At 48.1% G+C, this 22,594-nt stretch overlaps 5 non-coding genes across 5 annotated transcripts; all 5 read right to left on the bottom strand.

Annotated features, from left to right (window-relative positions):
* Positions 1-2,120: 2,120 nt before the first annotated feature.
* On the bottom strand, positions 2,121-2,193 carry TRNAV-AAC (transfer RNA valine (anticodon AAC)). The gene has a single exon. It is a non-coding gene; the product is annotated as a tRNA-Val (tRNA).
* Positions 2,194-2,623: 430 nt separating this feature from the next.
* Positions 2,624-2,695, bottom strand: TRNAP-UGG (transfer RNA proline (anticodon UGG)). Its single transcript has one exon. It is a non-coding gene; the product is annotated as a tRNA-Pro (tRNA).
* Positions 2,696-6,979: 4,284 nt separating this feature from the next.
* On the bottom strand, positions 6,980-7,052 carry TRNAT-UGU (transfer RNA threonine (anticodon UGU)). The gene has a single exon. It is a non-coding gene; the product is annotated as a tRNA-Thr (tRNA).
* Positions 7,053-18,909: 11,857 nt separating this feature from the next.
* Positions 18,910-18,982, bottom strand: TRNAK-CUU (transfer RNA lysine (anticodon CUU)). Its single transcript has one exon. It is a non-coding gene; the product is annotated as a tRNA-Lys (tRNA).
* A 359-nt stretch (positions 18,983-19,341) lies between these two features.
* TRNAV-CAC (transfer RNA valine (anticodon CAC)) lies at positions 19,342-19,414 on the bottom strand. The gene has a single exon. It is a non-coding gene; the product is annotated as a tRNA-Val (tRNA).
* Between the last annotated feature and the right edge of the window lie 3,180 nt (positions 19,415-22,594).

Genomic DNA, 22,594 nt, shown 5'->3' with positions numbered 1-22,594 from the left:
TCTACACCCCCTCCTTCAGCGCTGTCCAGGAGGAGGTGTGACGTGACGGATGTCATTCCTTAGAGAGGACCCTAGGGTCTCAGGACTGTGCGTGATGAGATTTCCATGATTATCAATTCCTTCCTGTAACCATTTGCCTAGCACCCACCATCAGTATCTATTCTGTTTAGTTTCTTTCTGCAAATGCTGGGCTTGAGTTAATGGGAGAGAAACAAAAAATGTGAACGCTTTCTGATGTGTTGGCATAAATGATAGGGCAGCGGAGATAGTACGCTGAGGATTTCGAGCACTCATGACTAATCCACTCGAATTGGTGAGTGGAAACAGTTGACAGGGTGAGGGTGTTGTCAAGAGTGGTACAGTGGTGTAGGCCAGTACCATTTTCTTGCTGGGAATGGATCATACATTTCAGTGAGTAGAGCTAGAGTTCCAAGAGCCTTGAAAGTCTTGGAGTGGAGCTGTCAAAGAAGCAGCTCAGGGAGAGACCTAGACTGGAGAAAACCACAGCGAGGCATTGGCAGTCCGTGTAACGTGGAAGTGTGTGAAGTAACCTAGAGAGAGTAGGGGTGAAGAGAGTAGACGCCTCGGCCCATGTCCTGAATTCTAACAACTGCATCAGGTAGAGGGAAAAGAGGTGAGACTGAAACCTGAGACTCAGGAGGTGAGAGGGAAGACAGATGAGGTTTTAAATCTCAAGGACTAGTGCAGTGTGTTACCACTTCCTAGAAATTGAGGAAGATGGGAACACAAACGTGCTGTGGCTTTAGACACCTAGAAGTCATGTGCAACGTTAGTGAGAGCTGTGTTGGGTGGTTCACTCATCATGTAAAAGCTCTATGCTGCCTCTCTTCTGTCTAAAGAAAGGTGATGGGACAGCAAGGAACAAGGGACCGTGCAAGACCAATCCAAGCAAGCTCTCTGACCACGTGGTGCTGACATACTAGGGAAGAGCCTGGCACTAAAAAGGGAATCAATTGATAATTTGAGTTTCTAATCAGACTCAGTTTGAACCTCTGAAAAGTCTGTCCATGTCAACAAACTAAAAAAGAAAGCCGCATGCTCACCTCTTGAGGGATAAAAACCCCAGACAACAAAGCTGCGGTGATGGAGGCTCTCGACACCATGGGCAATGTGGTCACCTGTGTGGGTGCTATTGCAAAAAGAGATGATGGATTTTGATCTGTTTCTTTTTCCCTAAAGGACAGAGGGTGCTGATTTTTGTATGCTTTTTTTTCTTGATGTATAAAAAACAACACATGCCCACCAAACCAAAAAGAGTTAGAGTGTTACTCCTCCCCTCACCCATACCCCCACACCCCTGTCCTCGGCTCTTCTCCAAAGCACACGGAGAGCGATTTCTGAGGTGGTGTCGCTGTGATTCCTCCTCCTCCTTCCATCCGGCTTATGGTTCCTGACGCCGGTTTCATCACCCAGAGCCCGGTTAAGTGAATTCTGTCCATCGGTATGTGGATGGTGCGCTATCTCCCCAAGCCTCAGTTGCACATAGGGATTAAAGAATAATATTCACTCTAAAGAAAAATCCAGCAGCTGGATGAACGTTTCAGGCTGCTGGCGTGAGTACCGTTTCTTGAACCTGCTTGGGCGCTCTTGCTTGTCCTTTAGTTGCAAAAGGCCAGAACGAGGCGCTTGCCTTTGATTCCACGGGAATTTCGTGGGGCAGTGTCTGGTTCCATCGGGCCAGGGCCGAGCCCGATCCGGGGACCACGCCCGTGTAATGCGGGCACAGGGCAGACCAGAGTGTGGGCAGAGAAGGTATTTTAAGGTGCCGGTGGAGTGGCTGCGGCAAGACCAGCCTTGTAAACGCTTTCTCTCTTTTGTGAACAACAACAAAAAAAAAAACCTCAAGACGAAATCCACTGCCATCAAATCGATATCGACTCCTAGTGGCCCTATAGGACAGAATGGAAATGCCCTTTCTAATTTTCCCAGACTATTACTCTCCATCAGGCCACCGGGCAGCCACTATGCCGCACCTTTGAGATTATGGGGAGTAGCCCTTAATGAGATATCAGAGGCGAGGGGAGGCTTCTTTCTTCAATCTCCAGATTTCTCACTGTAATAAATTTTAAATAGCGATAAAGCTAAAACACTTATAACCCTGTTTCCGCCCGGTTTCGAACCGAGGACCTTTCGCGTGTTAGGCGAACGTGATAACCACTACACTACGGAAACTTGAGGGTGGAGCTCTGCTGATATTCTATTGACTGTGCACAATGCTTACTGCTGGGTTAGTGTGTACAGAGCGTCAAAGAAATGCGTGTAACAGTTTCTATGGTCAAGAGTTGAGACCAGACTGCGTTCGCTCGCTGGTAATGCCACGAACTTGCAGATGCCCCCCGTGGACTGCATTCTGCCTATACGGGGCTGTGAGTGGGATTTGCGTTTATTTCACACCTGCACGATGCCCCCCGTGGACTGCATTCTGCCTATTTGGGACTGCGAGTGGGATTTGCGTTTGTCTCACACCAGTACGTCTCGGTTCCAGCGTGACCCACTCACTCCCGCATCCTCTCGTTTTCCTTATCAGTGGCGTCTGCAAACTTGGCAAAGAGCAAAACACCGTTTGAGCGAAACTTGGAGAGAGGGGGCGGGGCAAAAAGACGGGCTCGTCCGGGATTTGAACCCGGGACCTCTCGCACCCAAAGCGAGAATCATACCCCTAGACCAACGAGCCAGCTGGTAAGTGAGCTTATAGATCGATCCATGTGTCGATTTAATCTGCATTTCACTAGTGAAATTGATTTATATTTGCGGAGGAAGCGGCGTGAATGTACTCGGAGTTTCAGAAGCCACTCAGCCCAACCTATCTCTGCTCAGCCTTCTCCGCGTCCACCATTAACCCTTGGGGTCTCGGGTGCACTCAAAACTCCTGGAATCCAAAGCAGGAACTCCCTGCGCCGGCAGCTGGAGGGGAGGTACCCAAGTGCTCTAGGGGTAAGGCGCCCCTTCCCCAAGGGAGACCAAATAAGGCGCGTCGGGTGCCCAGGGACTGGTGCTGACGACGGGAGAGCCAAAGCGCTCCGGGAAAGAACCGCGAGCCTCGGAAGAGAGCTGGGCCCCGGGTTTGGAGGGGTTGTAAACCAGTAAAGTCCTGTGTCCCAAGACGCCATGTGAAACCTGGGTGCTCCTTTGAGCCTGGTAATAGAGCAGGGAGCTTTTTGTAATCGTTTTATCACAATATAGAGAGCAACAAATATGTATCCGCAAAATGTTCTGAAAATTTGGGGAAGGGTACGGCAGAAAAGAGAGAGAACGGTGAAACCCAGCCTCTTACCGATAACTTGGTGGTCTAGCAAGTTGGTGCATATCCCTAGAAACTTATATCAGCGTGAATGCTCACGCAGGGGGTCATTTTATTAGGGATATTGCCAACATATTACTTTGTATTCTCGGTAGTATGGCAGTTGAGACATCCCTCAGGATATAACCTAATGTAAACAATTCCGTTATGAGAGATCCGCTGTGAGCAGCCAAGCAGTTGTGGGAAGATTAGATTAGATTGTACCCCTCACCCAGGTGCCTACACACAAACACATACACACTGTGGAGAACTCCCTCACTTCTTGCTGGTCTAGATCCTACAAACAGCTCTTCAATCTGAGGTTCCTTGAAGTTGAGCTAAATGTCTGCCATATTGTTTGCTCACCCTGGGAGCCATCAGAATTTACTGTCTCACCTGCCAAGCTTTAACTCATCATCCTCTGTATCCACCAGCAGTGGTCTTCCTGCTTGTCTTCTTGCTTCCAGGTTCCTCAGCCCTGGAAGCTACCCTACTCAGAAAAAAAACAACCAACTTAACATCGGATCCACTGACTTGAACCGGAATCTGCACTGACACATTTCTACAACTGTATGAGCAGCTATATATATACACACACTATATACTTAATATATACGGAATTTGTTTATATTAATATATGTAGATATGGATATTAGATACGTCAGTTGTCAACAGCTCCAAGCTCGAACTTGCCACTATTGGAACAGCAAAAAAAATTTTTTAATCTTAGTATCCATAACTTTTCTCAAGAGTCAAACCGAAAATCTGACTTGAAAAAAAAAACAGAGTAAGTCATGCATCTCGGCTCAACAGTGGACACAATGGAACGGGCTTCCGTCTAAGCGCTGTTCTCCTTCAGACAGCATACAGTGCTTCTGTTAGTGCGTTGAAACATTCACCATTGGACTCTCTCTTTGCAAAATGTTGTGATTTTGTGTACTGAATTGTGTTTTCATATTTAATGCACGATCTTGGGAGCTCTGGTGGTGTAGTGGTTATGTGTTGGGTTGTGATCCCAGTAGATACCACAGGCCAGCCTCAGGCGACAGACTGGGCTTTTTACTCCCATAACCAGTTATGGTCTTGGAGACCCACAGGGGGAGGCTCTGAGCTGCCATTAACTTGATGGCAGTGAGTTTGGTTTGGGGCTTTTTGAGTATTGATTGTGTTTAGATGTTTTAGAGGGTATTTCCCCAAACCAGGGCTGTCAACTTGGTGGCAAAGTCCTGGGACAATGAATTTATAAGTGTAATTTCGGGGCCTCAAAACCAATTATATGGTTTTCCATTATTTCTTATGGGAAAATATCGTCGATTCTCAAACTTTTCAGTGTTGGAACAGGATTTTAGAACAAATTGAGCTCGACAACATAGCTATATGTACATACATATACATACACACATATACATATACACACACATAAATATATGCCACTCATTGCCATCGTCAATGCTGACTCATAGCACCCCCTGTGGGCTTCTGAGATCGTAACTTTACAGGAGTAGAGAGCCTGGTCTTTCTCACGCAGAGCTAATCTATTTTATATAATCACTGTTTTTGCTTCTCTAGAGAACCTTTCCTACCATCTCAATAACAGTGGGTCATGTGATTGCAGTGTGCCCACAATCTGGGTTTTCCGGTCCATTTAAGCTGCAGTTCTGGCACTGAGAGGGACCAAATTCAAATACGGTCGCTGTGCCAGCTGCTGTTTGTGTCTCTTGTTACACAGCTCCTCTTTAATTACCCTGAGTTACTTAGGAGTAAAACAAGAGTGACTCGGATTCTCTCTCGTATAAGTCTCATAACCCATCCAGGACTGTGTCAGAGATGTGCTGCCAGCGGCATTCTCCAAGCAGATGAACATATACACAGCTTGGGGAAAGGCGGCTAGTGAACATAGGTGGCTAGGGAGCCTAGAGTCTATGTCCTCATCCCCATTCTCTGCTAGGCTCCCTTTGCCGGCTCTCCCCAGACCCCCAGTCCCCAGCCCCAGCCCCTCTCTCTTCTCTCCACATCTCAGTTCTTTGCAACCTTCCCAGATTTGACACTTGGTTATATAACGAATACCCGTGGGCAAGCAGATCCCCTCAAATGTCTGCCCACCGGAGACAGCCCTGCCTCCACACAAGTCTCTTACCTCACTCACCTACTTGGACCTGGCCTGAGGAGTACAGGTGACCTGAGGGTGGGTGCAATCACCCTTCTTTGGCCTCCTATCAGACTTGCAGAACATCCTGCCTGGCACCTTTCACTCCCCCAGTTCTGGCTTCTCACTAGAGTAGACCCCGCCATCTTCACCTCTATACTCGAGATTCCTTTAGTTTGCAAAACTGCTGTTGGGGACCCACCTGTTAACTCCTTGTTCCCCTCCCCACAAGCACACAGGCGTCCTAGGTATCCACTGCTTTGGTGGGCAGGGAAGCTATGTTTAAGACCCCACATAACTCACAGAGTCTCCTCCTGGCTTCTACAGGGCGTTTACCTCCCTCTGGGGTGGACATTTTGGAGTGCAGGAGTCCCCTCAGCCCAAGTCATCTGAGTCTTGAAACAAAATCTAGGCTCTTTGAATGGAATTGGTCCTGGGAGAGAGAGGTGGGGGTATCCTCTTCACCCTTCCACGGCTCCCCACAGAGAATCCGCTAATGATCTTTGTTCACCATATATGGGACCTGGGTTCTGTTTTCTGCTACTGAGCCACCTTGGAGTCAGCTGCATCCCGACATGGGCGGTGCCTCGCTCAGGACTTTCTTGGAGCCCCCTTGGACAAGACCACCGCCCCCCCCCCCCAACAGCCCTGAGGGCCCTTAGTGGTGCTGGCCTGCCAGGCTGGCAGCTGCTCATTTTGTACATTTGAATTCCATTACAGCGTAAAGAAATAGAGGAGCAAATAAGGAAGAACGTACATTAAACAGATAGATAAATGTCAGCAAGTCTGCGTACATTACACCGGTACGACGAGTCGATTCCGACTCAGCGGCTTCAGGTGTGTCAGAATACAACTGGGCTCCACTGAGTTTTCCATTTTTGTTTCAAAAAAGTACTTTTTTTTAACACTGGAAGCGAACGTAAACTGCGAGTCATCCTTGAGGCTCCGGTATTGCTGGTCTGGACTTTGGTTTGCGCCTTTCTTTATATAATTCCCCCCGAGACAAAACGCAGGTGGATCCGGAGGAGCGTGGGAAACTCCGCGGCCGCGCGCGGACGCGGGAAGGACTCCCGCCGGGGCGCGGGGCGAGAGGGCCACCCTGGGAGACGCGCGCGGCGGGCACCGGGCGGAGGGGTCGCGGGAAGACGGGCCTGGGCTCACTCGCAGCACCCTGGAAAGAATTAAATCGGAGGCGAGCGCCTGTCGCGAGGAGAAACCCAAAGACGCAGCTCTGTGTGCACTGGTCGAGAGGGAGCGCGGACCAGGAAAGCTAGGGGGAGGGAAGGGGGGAGCGAGGGCACTGTCGTCCGCGGAGACCCCGCGGTCCGCAGAACCCGGGATCCCAGAAGGCAGGGCGCCTGCAGCCGTCTCCTGGAGTTAGAGGAACAGCAAGGACTGAGCGCACATGTGTGCAAGAGGAAGAATCCCGCCAGGGTCCACAGGTCCAAGAAAGGTAGAAAAGAAGTATCCTTCCCGGAACTACGTTTTGGGAAGAAGGATAAAAATGTAGAGGGGGAAAAAAAAGACTCATGAGGCCCCAGCGAGATTTGAACTCGCGACCCCTGGTTTACAAGACCAGTGCTCTAACCCCTGAGCTATGGAGCCACCTTTGAGATCGGTCGCCGCGCACGAACTGTTGACGCTGTCATCGTCCCCGCACAACCGTGGACTGCGCAGTCGCAGATCATTTCGCCGAGCCTTTGAGCCCGGAGAAGGGGTGTGATAGTCAAGAATTGGTGAGAACCGAATTGCCACCTCCTGGCCCGCCGGGCCGCAAATCCTGAGCGAGCGCCCCGGGGAGACAAGGCCGGTTTTGCCTGCCAGCAGGAGTTGGGGGGATAGGGTGCGGGACGGACGCGCCGCGGAGGGACGCCCCGCGCAGCGCAGGGGGGACAGTTCCGGCTCTGTGACCGAATGGGTGTGGGTCGGGCGAAGGCAGCAATGGGGTTTGTGAGCGCGGAGTTCCTGGCGGTGATCGCAGTGGAGGAGCGAGGTGTCGCCGCCAGGGCTGGGAAGGTGGGTCTGGGGTGGGCGCGACCGCGAAGGAGCAGTTAGGACGGGGGGAGGGGCAGAAATGGAGAGCCTGTCCGGGAGAACCGGAAGGCTGGGGGGTGCTGGGGTGCTGGGCTGAGACGGGGAGAATCCGGAAAAGGCAACTCTAAGATTCACTGAGAATCTCGGGAATTTGGCGCGGTCAGGTCTCCCGAAGGGCACACAGCCGGGGTGCGGTTGCTGGGGGTGGGGGACGGTGCTGCTGCCTACAAGGACTGAGGTGAAGGGGCCTGGGGTCCCAAGTCCACAAAAGACGAAGTGACAGCTATAGGTGGTGAACCTTGGCCTGGTAGCACGTGGTCAGCCGGCCCTATGGTCCATGCAAAGCCACTGGACTGAGGTCAATGGTCAGGCAGAGGCAAGCTCCTGGGGGTCCCCCAGTTGATGACTGAGGGTGAAGTTGAGGTCTGGTGGCTCTTCCTGTTCACAAAGTCTGGGGCTAAGGGCTGGAATAAGAAGGGCCCAAGTGAAGGCAGTGATTATTCTCAGAGACCTTGATTTTATCAGGACCCAAAGGAAGGGTCAGTGGGGGAAATGCAGACACGGACCCACAAGGCACTGTGACATCAAGTCACCAGGCTGCCCTGGTGACCAAGGGAAAACATCTCTTCCCTGTCACTACAGTTCCTAGTATCGCTTTTGTTAAATCTCCTTAGCTCTCAAGATACCTATGTAGTTACGCTGCAGACACACATGCTTCAAAAACTCGCTGTCTGCATCGCATTCACAAACACAGAAGTTCAAAACGCTCGTAGAAATTTTCCATTATCTTTTTTATTTTTTTAAGTTTGTACTGTGACTATGGTGCCATCTTTTTATTCCATTTTTTTCACAAACATCTCCCCCCCCCCCCCCCCCGGATTTGCTGTCTTTACATTGTAAGTGTAGCAAGCCAACCAGTCTGACAGCCCTCCCCCTCCCCAACCCAATCCCCACACTCGGCACTCCCAGGCAGTTTATACAGGTGGGAACTCGCAAGATGACAAGGCTTCCATAGAAGAGCAAGGCTGTGCACGTGGTTTCTGAATGACAAGCACAGGCCCTGTAAGAGTTGGCCTCGGGAGGGAAAAGATGGCGAGAGGATGGAGCCAGAGGCACCTGCTGGCCCAGTTTCTCACCAACCTAGGAGAGCTGACAGTCTGCCATCGTGGAGCAGCCTGTCGGTCACACCGCCAGTGTACACCACTGTGGAAAAACGGAAATGAAACATCGTGGTCTTTGCTGAAAGAATTCATGACCTCGGGTCTGCTACTCCACACGACTAACGTGGTTGTGACCCTTACGCTCGTGTTCATTTTTTATTCTACAACCCTCTTAAAACACTCAGGCTCAAACCTTTAATAATAATAAAAAAGACAAGTGCAAACAATATGTACAATCAGTACTATACAGATATTTAATGTCACTATGGAACGCGGTATATGAACATGTATGCAGAATAACACATATTTGCCATAATAGCAAACGTGCTACTAAAAACCCTCTTTATGAAGAAAATCCGGCTGTGTGGGTCAGACTAACAATAGGAAGAACACACTGAAAGTGAGAATCGCCCAGCCCTCCACCAACTGTGGGACCTCTCAGATATTACCACGGCTACCCCACAGTTCGTGGACCTGGCCCTACAGGTACGGAGGACACCTGCACAGACGCCTGGCCTGCACCAAATGCCCAGATCTTCTGTGACCCATGATACTGTGCTTCATCATTAGTCATGACTAATGTGTGACACGTGTCTGTATGAGCCCATCAGCTGCTCCTTGGGAGAAAGGTGAGGCTTTCTGCTCCCATAAAGGTGTACAGCCACGGAAACTCTAGAGAGGGTCACCATGATGGCAGTGGAGTTTGTTTGTTTCAAATATGTGATACTTGGACACAATTATTATATGAAATACAAGGTTATTGAACTACTCAATCAAAAAGCCACACTAGCGGTCCAAACAGCTGGTTTTCTTGCTGATGAACAGGTGGTTTAAGTAGAAAACTGCACGTTGGAAGTGGGTTTTCCGTGTGGAGGCCGGCGGCATTCAAATGCGTGGATGGGCTGCAGTGTTCTAGAGCTCTCTTCCTGTCAGAAAAGAGCTCAGGATTTAAGAGCGCCCTTCAGCTTGGAGAATGCTGGTGGAGGCTGGTCCTGACACCAGCCCTTAGGACCCAGGGTCCTGATTGCCTGGCGCAAGGTGACAAGCACGCACACATCCACACAAACACACATGCTCCCTCCCTCCGCCAGCCAGAAGCCCTTGCTCAGACTTGTGTTTGGGCATTCACACCAGGAGACAGGGGAGAGTCAGCAACCCTAGAGCTCAGCTCACTCTCTGTATTTCCGTCTCCCCAGCCCCTGTCCCTGAGGAACACGAGGCAAGGAACTAGGTCACCTTCCAGAAGCCCCACCATCACATCAGACGGCCACGGAAGGAGGAGGCGGGAAAGGGAAGGCCCACCAGGCAATCTGAGCAGATGCTGCTGCCAGCCGCAGGAGCACCAGCCTCCTGGACTATTAACACGCATCTGGCAGGTCCCAGAAAGGGTGTGTCAGGGGCAGCTTTGTGCTAGTGCATCTCTGCTGTGCTAACTGCGTCTGAAAGTTACAAGCCCCAACTTGCCTGGCAAACCAAACTTCCAGAACTTTTCTTTTTTTATCATTTTATTAGGGGCTCATACAACTCTTATAACAATCCATAGATACATCATTTGTGTAAATCACATTTGTACATTCAGTGCCCTCATCAATCTCAAAACATTTGCTCCCCACTTAAACTCCTGGCATCAGCTCATTTTCCCCTCCCTCCCTGCTCCCCCTCCCTCAGGAACCCTTGACAATTTATAAATTATTATTTTGTCATATCTTACACTGTCCGCCGTCTCCCTTCACCCACTTTTCTGTTGTCCGTCCCCCAGGGAGGAGGTTATATGTAGATCCTTGTAATCGGTTCCCCCTTTCCACCCCACCCTTTCTTCACCCTCCCAGTATCGACACTCTCACCACTGGTCCTGAAGGGATTATCCACCCTGCATTCCCTGTGTGTCCAGTTCCTATCAGTACCAGTGTACATCCTATGGTCTAGCCAGATTTGTAGGGTAGAATTGGATCATGATAGTTGAGGGTGGGGGAGGGGAGGAGGAAGCATTTAGGAACTAGAGGAAAGTTGTATGTTTCATCCTTGCTACACTGGACCCTGACTGGCTTGTCTCCTCCACGCGACCCTTCTGTAAGGGGATGTCCAATTGCCAACAGATGGGTTTTAGGTCTCCACTAGCAGTCCACCTTATTCACAATGATATGATTTTTTTGTTCTGATGATGCCTGATACCTGATCCCTTCGACACCTTGTGATCCCACAGGCTGGCATGCTTCTTCCATGTGGGCTTTGTTGCTTCTGAGCTAGATGGCCGCTTGTTTACCTTCAAGCCTTTAAGACCCCAGACACTATATCTTTTGATAGTCAGGCTCCATCAGCTTTCTTCACCACATTTGCTTATGCACCCGCTTTGTCTTCAGCGATTGTGTCGGGAAGGTGAGCATCATGAAATGCCAGTTTATTAGAACAAAGTATTCTTGCGTTGAGGGAATACTTGAGTGGAGGCCCAATATGCATATGTTACCTTAATACTAAAGCTATAAATATATGTACATAAATCTATTTCCCCATCCTCTTATATAAATATATTTACATATGCACATGCCTGTGTTTAGGCCTCTATAAATGCCCTTTGCCTCCTAGTTCTTTGCTCTATTTCCTTTTACTTTCCTCTTATCCCACTATCATGTTCAGCTTTCATTTGGGTTTCAGTAATTCCTCTCGGTTACATTACTCTTGGTCATGCCCTACCAGACCTCCCACACCCTCCTCACCACCAATTTGGATCACTTGTTCTTCCCTTGTCCCTGGGTTTGTTAATACCACTTCTTCCCTCCTCCCCCCCTCCCCCTCTCCCATGTCCACCCCCCCACCAACTGTTGGTCCCATTGTTTTCTCTTCCAGATTGTTCATCCAGCCTATCTTATTTAGACAGACCTGCGGAGATAATAACATGCACAAAAACAAGACAGAGCAAACTAATCAACAAAAGAAAACAAAATAACAATAACAAGCCAATGACGAAAGAAAGAAAGAGAAACTTGTAGTTAGTTCAAGGACTGTTTGTTGGCCTTTAGGAGTGTTTTCACTAGAGTCAGATGAACTGCCCAGAGGAAACTTACTCCCACAACACACTCTTGAAGGCCTCTTCCACACAGTCTTTGGGAGGCTGATTCTTTCCTATTTTCCTGAACCATCTCAAGGGCACCTCCTTTGCTAAGGCTTTCCTGTTCTCTCTCTCTCTAGTGCTGCCCTCTGTTTGCCTGCCACGCTCTCTCAGCTCACTTCACTCTTGTTTTCAGTCCAATCACTCTCCCAGTGAGTTTCCATGTGTGTCCACTGGTTTGGTTTGCAGACTGCCCACCAGGAGGTAAGCTGAGGAGGCAGGTCTTTTTTTGCTGAGATTCAAATGAATGAAATCAATGAAGGGGTCACTCCATAGACTTGCAAAAATGAAATGAGTTCATGCATGCCCCGCACCTATAAGAGCTCCTAGTCCAGAGTTGGAGTCCAGTTCATGTGACTTGTAGTTATTAATATAAGTTCTAGACCTCAAAGAGCTATGCAGGATGAGAGCCACCAGAGTGAGGGGAGATGGTCAATGAAGCGCCCATAGATGGGTCGCCCCTGAGGAGCTCTATGAGGATGCCACAGGAAGTGGGAACAGGAGAGTGGGCAGTGGGGAGAAGTAAAGATAGAAGGAGTGGGGGACAGGTGAACCCAAGTAGTAGGTACTTGGGGGTTCATTGAACCCTTCTACATTTCCTAGTTGTTTTTTTAATTAAAGAAGTTAAACATTTAGGTAGATAATTTTGTAGAGAAAATATTCTGCTTATTGTGGGTTGGGGAGGAAAGCTTTATCAAAGCCAGAACTAAATGGAACCATCGACGTGAGCGCATGTGCATTAACGTATTCTCCTTCTAGTTCTGTGTCGAAGATACCCAGAAATGGCGAGCTCAGACTCCATTGGGGACATTTCTATCCCTACACTGCTCCGCATCCAGATCTACCTCTCTTCTTTTACTCGACATTGTAAAGAATCTGAGCTTCCTGATCACTCTCCGCATCTTAGTGCAGAAAACACTGCATATGGATCTGAAGCATGTATTACTGCCAAGAATCAAAGATGCTTTTCTGAGGGCAATTCCAAAAGACCAAAGGAGCCAGTATAAAGGGGCTCCTATAGACAAACAGCTACAATTTAAGCATTATAGAGATTACTTACAACTTATTAAAATGATTTTGGAAAAGTTGTGAGGCCATAATGACTAGTTAGCATTGTATTTTTTTTAATGAGGTAGTTTTCTGTAGATCTTGTTATCCAGTTGAAGGCGGTTTGTTGTGTTGCTTTGAACTTCGCTGCCTCCACAAGAGGACAGGTGAGACTGTCTTTTGTTAGTTGAGGTCTAAGTCAAAATCTTCCTTGAGAGCAGTGACCGAGGACCCAGTGACGTTATGGCCTCCCAGAGCCTAGGAACAGTCAAGGAGGTCAGACTGGAGGGTGTGAAGCCCAGAGTCTCAGTCGGGAGTGGAGGTGTGTGCCCACTCAAGTCAGCCAGGAAAACTGTGAGAGACTGTAAGGAAAACTGATTTAGCAGGTGGATTCTGGGAGAATTCTCAGGTCCACTGTCCTCACCTTTCTCCATTCACCCCACCCCTTACTCCCTGAGTCTGTACCTTCCAGGGTAGGGTTACTGATGGGATATCTGCTTTCCTAACAGGGTGAGAATATCTATAAATTCTGGAAAGGTAACCAAAACAATCTATGATCAAGTAAGGATAAAGAAATTGATATAATAACAGTTGTCTATGTGTGTGTAAGTTATGCTGATGCTTAACACATTTTGTCATCAATGTCATCCTTGGTGGAAGTGATGACAGAGAAGTTGCTTATCACATATTGTCTGTCTGTCCCCTCTATCATATATGGAAGCACAAATTCCATTTCCCATGTGTGGAAACAGGCTGCACTGCTGCCGTACACATTGAGTGGATCTGCTGAAATCTCTTACAAAAAGTGCTCTGGATTCTTGTATAGAGCAAGAGTCTGACTTTTTTTTTTTAGCAGTTTTATTTTTATTGGCACTTCATCCACATAGCATACAATTCAATAGTTCAATCATTACCACAATCAATTTTAGAACATCCCACCCCCATGGTTAAATCGCTTTTAAAATGAGTTGTGTAATCACCATCCGTTCCAGTGCTCTCTCCTTTCCCACATACATTTTTACTCCACCCAACCTCCTCACCCTCCCTCTCTCCCACCCAACACCCCTCTCTCCCCTACAGACCCTTCTATCAGCTCTTATCTCTATGCATCTACTCCTGTGATTCGCAAACTGGAAAACCCACCAGAAACAATATAAAACAAAGTGGTTCTCTCTCTCTCTCTCTCTCTCTCTCTCTCTCTCTCTCTCTCTCTCTCTCTCTTTCTCTCTTTCTCCTCACTCCCTGGGAGATACATTGCAGCTGACAAGATACATCGAACTACACTAGTGTCCTGAGCTGGAGAAGCCAATGGACTTACCCAGATGCAACCAGATCTCTGAAGCTGGAGAAGCCACGTTAGAGACTCCTGCTGGTGCTGAGATGCTTACAACACCATGGGATCCAAAGATTTTCTACCCACTGGCCTGTGATTGTCCTACATTCGGCATCATTGCATGTGTTTCGTGATTCTGAAGAGGACTTTATAAATTGGTATCAGGGGTCTTTTTAGCCCCTTGCCTGGACTGCTCTTCTGTCACAGGGAACAATGACTTTACCCACTGATAGCCTCTCCGGACCTCTAAGTCGAAAACAGTACCTCCTGGGTTCCTCATTTTCCCCTCCCTCACTCCCCATATAAACCTCTTTGTATACAAAAAAAAGTGGTAAGGATGAAATAATAATACAGGGATATAAAAACAAATAATGAATAAGAAAGACAAGACCACCATGAACATTTTAAAGCCCAGGGAAGAAATTCTTGTCATGGAACAAGCAAGAAATACTTGTACCTAGAAGAAGTTGAGGTTGGGTCAAGAGGGAGGTAAATCCAGTATAACCACAATTACCTCAATCGCTATGTGACAGTAATGCTGTTTGAGCCAGCTCTGTAAATCGTTATGGAAGTTGGCAGGATCTTCTTTCACCCTAGGGTGGATGGCTGGTGTATTTGAACCACCAACCTTGCAGTTCAAAGTCCAACACTTACCCAACATATTCAGTTTATCAAAGCCTTGGTATTAGTCTCGCTTTTTAAAATAAGGACTCCTCATCAAGAAAGAAAAACGTTCAAAGGCCTGGTGTACACTTCCTAAGTGTGTAATAAGAAGACCCTTAGCTGAATCCCCAGCAGGCCTACAAGCTTAATATTGAATTGACATGCCTGAAACTGAACTCTATCAACGCACAGGACACATCAGCCGGTGCTCAGGCCCTAACCAAGCATGAGGGCAAGCATTGTCCACCTTACCCTCCTCTCCCCGCCAGAGCTCAGACTGAGAGCTAAATACCTTGGCGTTGTGTCACATCCAGCCTTCTTTCGAACCTTCAACCAATCAGACTTTGCTCATCCTCCCCACGTGCCTTTTGCGTGTCCCGTGCGTTGGCATAGTCAATATTTCACGCACACGCCCTTGGTTTATGGAGGCAGTAGCGAATTATAATCGATTTAGTGCGCTAATCCCCACAATGAACATGGCCTTGTGGAAAGACCACCGAAGATACCTGAAGTTCACATTACATCCACAAGCTGCCTTTGGGTGCTGTCCACAGTGAGCAACCCCGCGGGGGCGGCTCCGGCTGCCTTCTGGGGTCTCCAGGGCCTCTTGCCCTTGCCCCCTCTGCAGCCGCCCCCAGACTCGTGCCCAGCCCCCGGCCCGCGGTGCAAGTGAGGGCTGGTGAAGACGGGGCGGAGGGTGCGCCTGGCCGGCGTCCACCACCACCCGGGACTCGCGGGACGGCGGGGGGCGGCGCGGACACGGCGGCGGGAGCCGGGGCGCTGCGGGCGGAGTGCGGGGGAGAGACGCGCGGCCGCGCTCCCTGCGGCCACCTGAGCGGCCAGCGGTCGCCGTCGCCCCGACGGGACGGCCGTGGAAAGCGGCCGGGAGACGGGTCTCAGCGCCGGGCGGGCTCCCTAGGGCTCACCTGTCTCCTCGCCGCGGCGCCTGCAACGTTAGCTTCTAGGTAGAGACCTTGCACACGGCTGCACGAGTGTGATAACGGCTACACTACAGAAACTCCCGAATTAGGGCTAATTCCAAGAACTGCGTAACACGTACAGTCACCACCTGCTTCTCCAGGTTCTAGGCACTGGGGGTGGAGCTCTGGAGCCAAGCCATCCTAAAGCATTGGCTTTCAGTAGGCAGGATGACAATGTCAATGTCGAGCGCGGCAATTAGAAAAATAAAAGAGAGCAACCGTAATCAGCGGAGCCCACCGCAGGAAAGGCAAGGTGGTTTCAGAAGATTGGAACTGACAGCCTGGGAGTTGGAATTTTCACAAAATTTGTGTTTGACAATTGGCAGTAACTATCTAAAAGAGTTAAAAAATAAAATGCAACTATTCAAAGTATTGTATGCAAAACATCGATATAGTCTAGCCAAGTGTGATCAAAACAAACAACTAAATATTAAGATATTTAGGTGTTTTCAAAAATGTTTCTAAGTTATGCAAAATGAGCTCGTAAAGGGTAAAATTGAAATGAATTCTCACCAAATATTTATTCATTGTTTTAAAATAAGGCTGAAAATATTTTTAAAATTTGAAAATGTAATGAAACATTCTCAAAACGTATCAATCTTTTAATGTTTATAATTCCTAACACTGGATATTCAGTAAAAAAAGAACTGGGAATGATAAGGCTTACTGAATGTCTCAATCTACATATATGCAAATTTAAAAGTACTACCGATGGTTAACAATGTCAAATGTTTGTTACTCGCTGAGGATTTCCGGATACCTGGGGTACAGGAATTGAGATGAAGGCTGAGTCCCTCTTGGGTAGGGATCCTTAGGGTCTGTGCCCAGGGCAGGGCAGGAGGCCCCTTGCCCAGGTCTAATTCTCTGGTAAAGGTCACCAGGTAGTTAGCTATGTGAATCTCTTCCTCTTTGGGGCACACCTTCACGTCTTTGGCCTGAAGGGAATATTTGCCTGTCCCCTCCATACCTCTCCATTTAATTGGAGAGTCACGACCCGCGCTCACAACAGTACCCAGCACCCAACCTGGCATTTGTGGCCCCAGCAGTAACATAAGCGTCGTATTCACATGTGTCCTGGACGTGTTTGTTCTCTTAGGTATATTCCTCAATACCTCTCACCCAACGCATTCAGGACACTCAAATACCTCTCACACTCCCAATGCCAGCGCTCCTTAGCACTGGCCCTGCAGCCCATCTTCCTTATCCCTCTGGTTGTTGCCTGGCTCGGTGGATGACCTTCTGTCTGCACCCTTGCTGTGTTCCCCAATCCTTCTCCCATAAGCTACCTCACCCCATTACACTTCCTGTGCACTGTTCCTCTGCGAAACCCTCTAAAACATAAATTAGAGCATGTCCCTCTGATGGTGCATCCTCCATGACCGTAGAGAAAAGGCCAGAAATCCCACCCAGACCCGTATCTTTCATACATGACTTAAGAGATGAACACTTGAATTTTTTGTGCCCAGAACTGCGTGGGTAGCTTAGAAGAGCATTCTCAACTGGGCCTGACCAGAGATACGGCAGGGGAAGGGGCAAAATAGGGGGGACGGGGTGGGGGGAGAAATGTAGCCAAAAACTCAGATGAGTGTGTCTTTAGTTTGTTATAAATCAGGGAAGTGAGACCTGTCCACCTTGACTTCTCCTTACTAAAGAAGTCAGTTTCTTTAAAAAAAAAAAAAAAGTTTTCCAGTTCCAGTGAAGACCTTGAAATCATAATGTGCAAGTGAATATTTATACAAAACAAAACATCATAGTTCATACCGGACATCCGTTTGTTCAAGCCCTGTGTATCATAGAAACAGTGACTTCCCATTGATGGGCTCTGACTGTACCAGCAACTCTGACTAGTTTATAGACTCTGATCAATCTATGTGCTCAGACAAGCCTCCTAGGGTACCAAACTAAAACACACCCTCCAACACCCACTCCATCTGTGATTCTCCCTTTCTCCCCCTTGGACACATTTCTGAAACTGCCAAGGTGATGCTCCACCTTACTCAGCAACTCTATCGATCAGCTTCACATATTTATTTATTTATCAACAGATTTCCCTTATGGTCTGGTGTGTATGTAGTGGTGACGTGTACAGATAGAAAATATAAAGTAGATGGAATTTACAGAACTAAACAAAACACCACCTGGTCCTGTGCCATCCTCACAATGGTTCCTATGTTTGAGCCCATTGTTGCAGCCACTGTGTCAATCCATCTTGTCCAGGACATTCCTCTTTTTCCCTGCCCCACTACTTAACCAATCATGTCCTTTGTCAGCGTGTCCAAAGTATATAACAATGTGTCCAAGACTCACCATTCTTGCTCCTAAAGAGCATTCTGTCTATACTTTTTCCAAGATAGATTTGTTTGTGCTTTGGGCAGTCCATGATACTTACTTTATTCATTGCCAACACCATAATTCAAGTGCATCGATTCTTCATTTGTCTTCCTATTCAATGTCTAATTTTCACATGCATATAAGATGACAGAAAATACAATGGCTTGGGTCAGGCGCACCGTAGTCCTCAAAGTAATATCATTGTTTTTCAACACTTTAAAGAGATCTTATGCAGCAGATCTACCTAACACACTGTGTTGCTTGATCTCTTCACTGCTGCTTCCATGAGCATTGATTGTGGATCCAACGACTTCTATTTGTTCTCCACTTATCAAGATGCCAGTTGTGAGGATGTAGGTCTTCTTTTTGCGGGGAGTGGGGAGTCTTCTTTACAATGAGTTGTAACCTATACTGAAGACTGATATTCACAAATACCTGGGGTGGCTGGCGGGGGGTACCAAGCCCATTACCTACAATTTTGGGAAGCCACATCTCAGGCAGCTCATCCACCACTCTGTATTTCCTTCTAAGCTAATCCCCAATATAGGTAGATTATTTGTTGAATGTGGATTTAAGAGTGGATATATAGATAGCAGCAGGTGGAAGCTTAACGGGAGGTATATAACCTAATAGTTTGTTAGCTAGCTCTCACTGGTTACTCTTTCCCCCTAATTCTGTGAAAGCCCTATCAATGTGGGTTTCCCCGACTAGAAGCCCTACAGTGACTATGTGAACAAAGTTTTTGACTGGCCAAATTTCGTCACAAAAATTTCTTTTAACCACATTAATTTCCAAAAAATCAAGCGTCCGCCCAACGTGGGGCTCGAACCCACGACCCTGAGATTAAGAGTCTCATGCTCTACCGACTGAGCTAGCCGGGCGACCTGGAGCACTGGCTCAGTCTCTAGAGACTAGGGTTTCAAAGAGACTTGTATCTGTCTTTTAAGGCGTTTTGTAGAATCGATTGCCCAAGTCTTTGCTATGTGCTTGCCTCTGTCCTCGGTACAAGAGTCTAGGTCCTAAACCTTCAACCTTTCTCCAGAAAAGGTAGAGGCGCGGGCTCCAGAAGACAAGGACAAGAGAAGGGCTGAGTAAGCTCTCACTCCAGATTGCCAGCATGTATGAATAACTCGTTGTCAACCGGCTCTATTGTGATCTCACTTTATTACCTGCGGCCCCGAAACAGAGACAAATGCATGCACAGCAGAAGAATCGAAATGAAAAATAAAAGTAAGCGTACTGTTTCCGCCCGGTTTCGAACCGGGGACCTTTCGCGTGTGAGGCGAACGTGATAACCACTACACTACGGAAACCACCGGCTACAGGAGGGCTTGACAGTCCTCAAGCCAAGTCCGTCCAGTGGTTGAGCTAGGTGGCTTCGCGCCTTACCGAGGTCTGCAGGGCGCGGCGCGCAGCCGGCTGCACGGTGTTCAGGTCCCGCAGCTGGACACATCTGCCTCGACAACCCCGCGAGTCCGAGGCTCGGCTGGCTCAGCCACCGAGCTACCCACCACCTTGCCAATCACAGTTTGTGTCCTTGGAGCAACTTCAAAGTCTTCGGACACCCCTCCCCGCCGCCCCTTTAAGAAACTCGCGTACACTCGGAGCCTCCTTGCCAAGTGGCAAGAGTCTCTCCGGTCACACTCTGGAGGGCGAGCCCTGGCACCTGGCACTCACTGGGAATTCCGCACGCACGTTACCCATACGTTGCCATCTAGTCCATTCCGACCCAGAGTGACCCCAGGGACAGCGCAGAGCTGCCCCATAGGCTTTCCAAGGCTGTGGGTTTTTTTAAAAACATTTTACTAGGAGCTCTTCCAGATACTATACAATCCATAGCTCCATTAGATGAAGCATAATTGTATAATTGCTGCCTTCATAATTTTCAATACATTGTCTTTCTTTTTTAAAAAAACATTTTTAGGGGCTCATACAACTCTTATCACAATCCATACATATACATACATCAATTGTATAAAGCACATCCGTACATTCTTTGCCATAATCATTTTCTTTTTTCTTTTTAACGTTTTATTAGGGGCTCATGCAACTCTTATCACAATCCATACATATATCAATTGTATAAAGCACAGCTGTACATTCTTTGCCCTCATCATTTTCTTTTTTTTTCCTTTTCTTTCTTTACATTTTATTAGGGACTCATACAACTCTTATCACAATCCATACATATACATACATCAATTGTATAAAGCACATCCATACATTCCCTGCCCCAATCATTCTCAAAGCATTTGCTCTCCACTTAAGCCCTTTGCATCAGGTCCTCTTTTTTCCCCCTCCCTCCCCGTTCCCCCCTCCCTCATGAGCCCTTGATAATTTATAGATTGTTATTTTGTCATATCTTGCCCTATCCGGAGTCTCCCTTCACCCCCCTTCTCTGCAGTCCCTCTCCCAGGGAGGAGGTCACATGTGGATCCTTGTAATCGATTCCCCTTTCCAAACCACTCACCCTCCACTCTCCCAGCATCGCCCCTCACACCCCTGGTCCTGAAGGTATCATCCACCCTGGATTCCCTGTGCCTCCAGCTCCCATATGCACCAGTGTACAACCTCTCTCTCTGTCTGTTCAATACATTTTCTTTTCTTCTCGAACTCCTTGATATCAGCTCCCCTTTATTCCCTCCCTCCCCCCTCTCCCCTTTGACGGCTGCAATTGTACTGGAAGGAGCACTGTTGAAGCACTGCCCTTGAAGTACTCCGCGGTTGGAGCGCTTGGCTGTTAACCATAAGGCCTGCCTCCACCCAGCAGCAAGGCCTCGAGAGACAGACGCGGCCGCGTGCGCTTACAAAGATCGGCCTTGGAAACCCTGCGGCCAGTCAGCTTCTCCCCACTGGATCTCCGTCAGTAGAAAGCGACTGGAGGGTAGTGAGTTCATTTTGCTTTAACAGTTTTATAGACGCTTCTTGCACATATCATACAATTCAATAGTTTAGTCGTATCAAGAGGAGTCGTACAATCATTACCACGATCCACTTTAAAATATTTCTTCTTCCTTCTGTGCAGTTATTAGTGTGATTATTATTTTTTTAATTGTGGCAAAATACACACAACAAAATATTCTCAACTTCGACATGCATAATTCATTGTACTCTTCGTGTTGTGCAACTATTATTGATATCCTTTTCCAAGTTATTCCACCACCATTACCATAAACTTAGTGCCTGCCCCTGAGCAACAATTCTTCACCCTCACCTATGGTAAACATTAGTCAACTTTTCTCTCTTTCTCTTAGTAGCTTTCTTTTTTATCTTTTTATTGGGGCTCATAAGGCGCTTATCACAATCTGTACATACATCAATTGAGCAAAGCACCCTTATACATTCGTTGCACTCGTCATTCTCATAATTCACCTTCCACTTAGGTTCCTGGAATCAGCTCGGTTTCCCTTTTTTTCCCGTCCCCCTCCCTCCCCAATCCCACCCCTGGTCCCTTGATAGTTTATAAATAATTATTGTATCTTAACTTACACTCCCCGGCGTCTCCCCTCACCCACCTCCCCATTGCCCATCTCCCAGAGAGGAGGTTACACATAGATCTCCTAGATCGGTTCTCCCTTTCTACACCCCCTTCCCTCCTGGTGTCGCCACTCCCACCGCTGGTGTTGAGGGGTCTGTCCTAGATTCCCTGTGCCTCCAGATCCCCACTGCACCACTGTACATCCTCTGGTACAACCAGGTCCGCAAGGCAAGGTAGGATTGGGGTCATGATGATTGGGAGGGGAGGAAGCGTTCAGGAACTAGAGGAAGGTTTTTAGTTTCATTGTTGCTACACTGAACCCTGAGTGGCCCATCTCCTCCCCACTACCCCTCTGGAAGGGATGTCCAGCTGTCTACAGATGGGCATTGGGTCCCCATCATGTACTCCCCCTCTTTTACGGTGATGTGATTCTCACCACCACCCCACCTTTGTTGTTTGAGACCTGGCCTCCTCTGCCCTTCACGATCACCTATGTTGGTGTGCTGCTTCCGTGTGGACTCGGTTGCTTCTGGGCTAGATGGCCGCTTGTTTGTTTTCAAGCCTTTAAGTCCCAGATGCTATATCTCTCAGTAGCCGGGCACCATCAGCCTACTTCACCACACTTGCTTATGCACACTTTCGTCTTCAGCGATTATGAGGAAGGTGATTACGCAATGATTGTTTTTGTTCCTTGGTGTCTGCTACATTGTCCATTCAACACCTTGTATTCGCTTAGGCCGTGTGCTTCTTCTCTGTGGGCTTTGTTGCTTCTGAGCTAGATGGCCGCTTATTTGCCTTCAAGCCTTTAAGACCCCAGACGCTATATCTTTTTGATAGCCGGGCACCATCAGCTTTCTTCACCACGTTTGCTTACACACACGGCTGTCTTCAGTGATCATGTCGGGAAGATGGGTATCCTGCAATGGCTGCTTAGCAGGGCGAGGTGCTATTGTATTGGGGGATTATGCATGAGGAGGCCCAATGTCCATCTGCTCTTAGTAGCTTTCTTGATATG

The sequence above is a fragment of the Tenrec ecaudatus genome, chromosome 2 (assembly GCF_050624435.1).
Source record: "Tenrec ecaudatus isolate mTenEca1 chromosome 2, mTenEca1.hap1, whole genome shotgun sequence".
Classification (NCBI taxonomy): Eukaryota; Metazoa; Chordata; class Mammalia; order Afrosoricida; family Tenrecidae; genus Tenrec; species Tenrec ecaudatus.
Note: the sequence above shows the minus strand (reverse complement) of the source record. Positions and strands in the feature narration are given on the sequence as shown.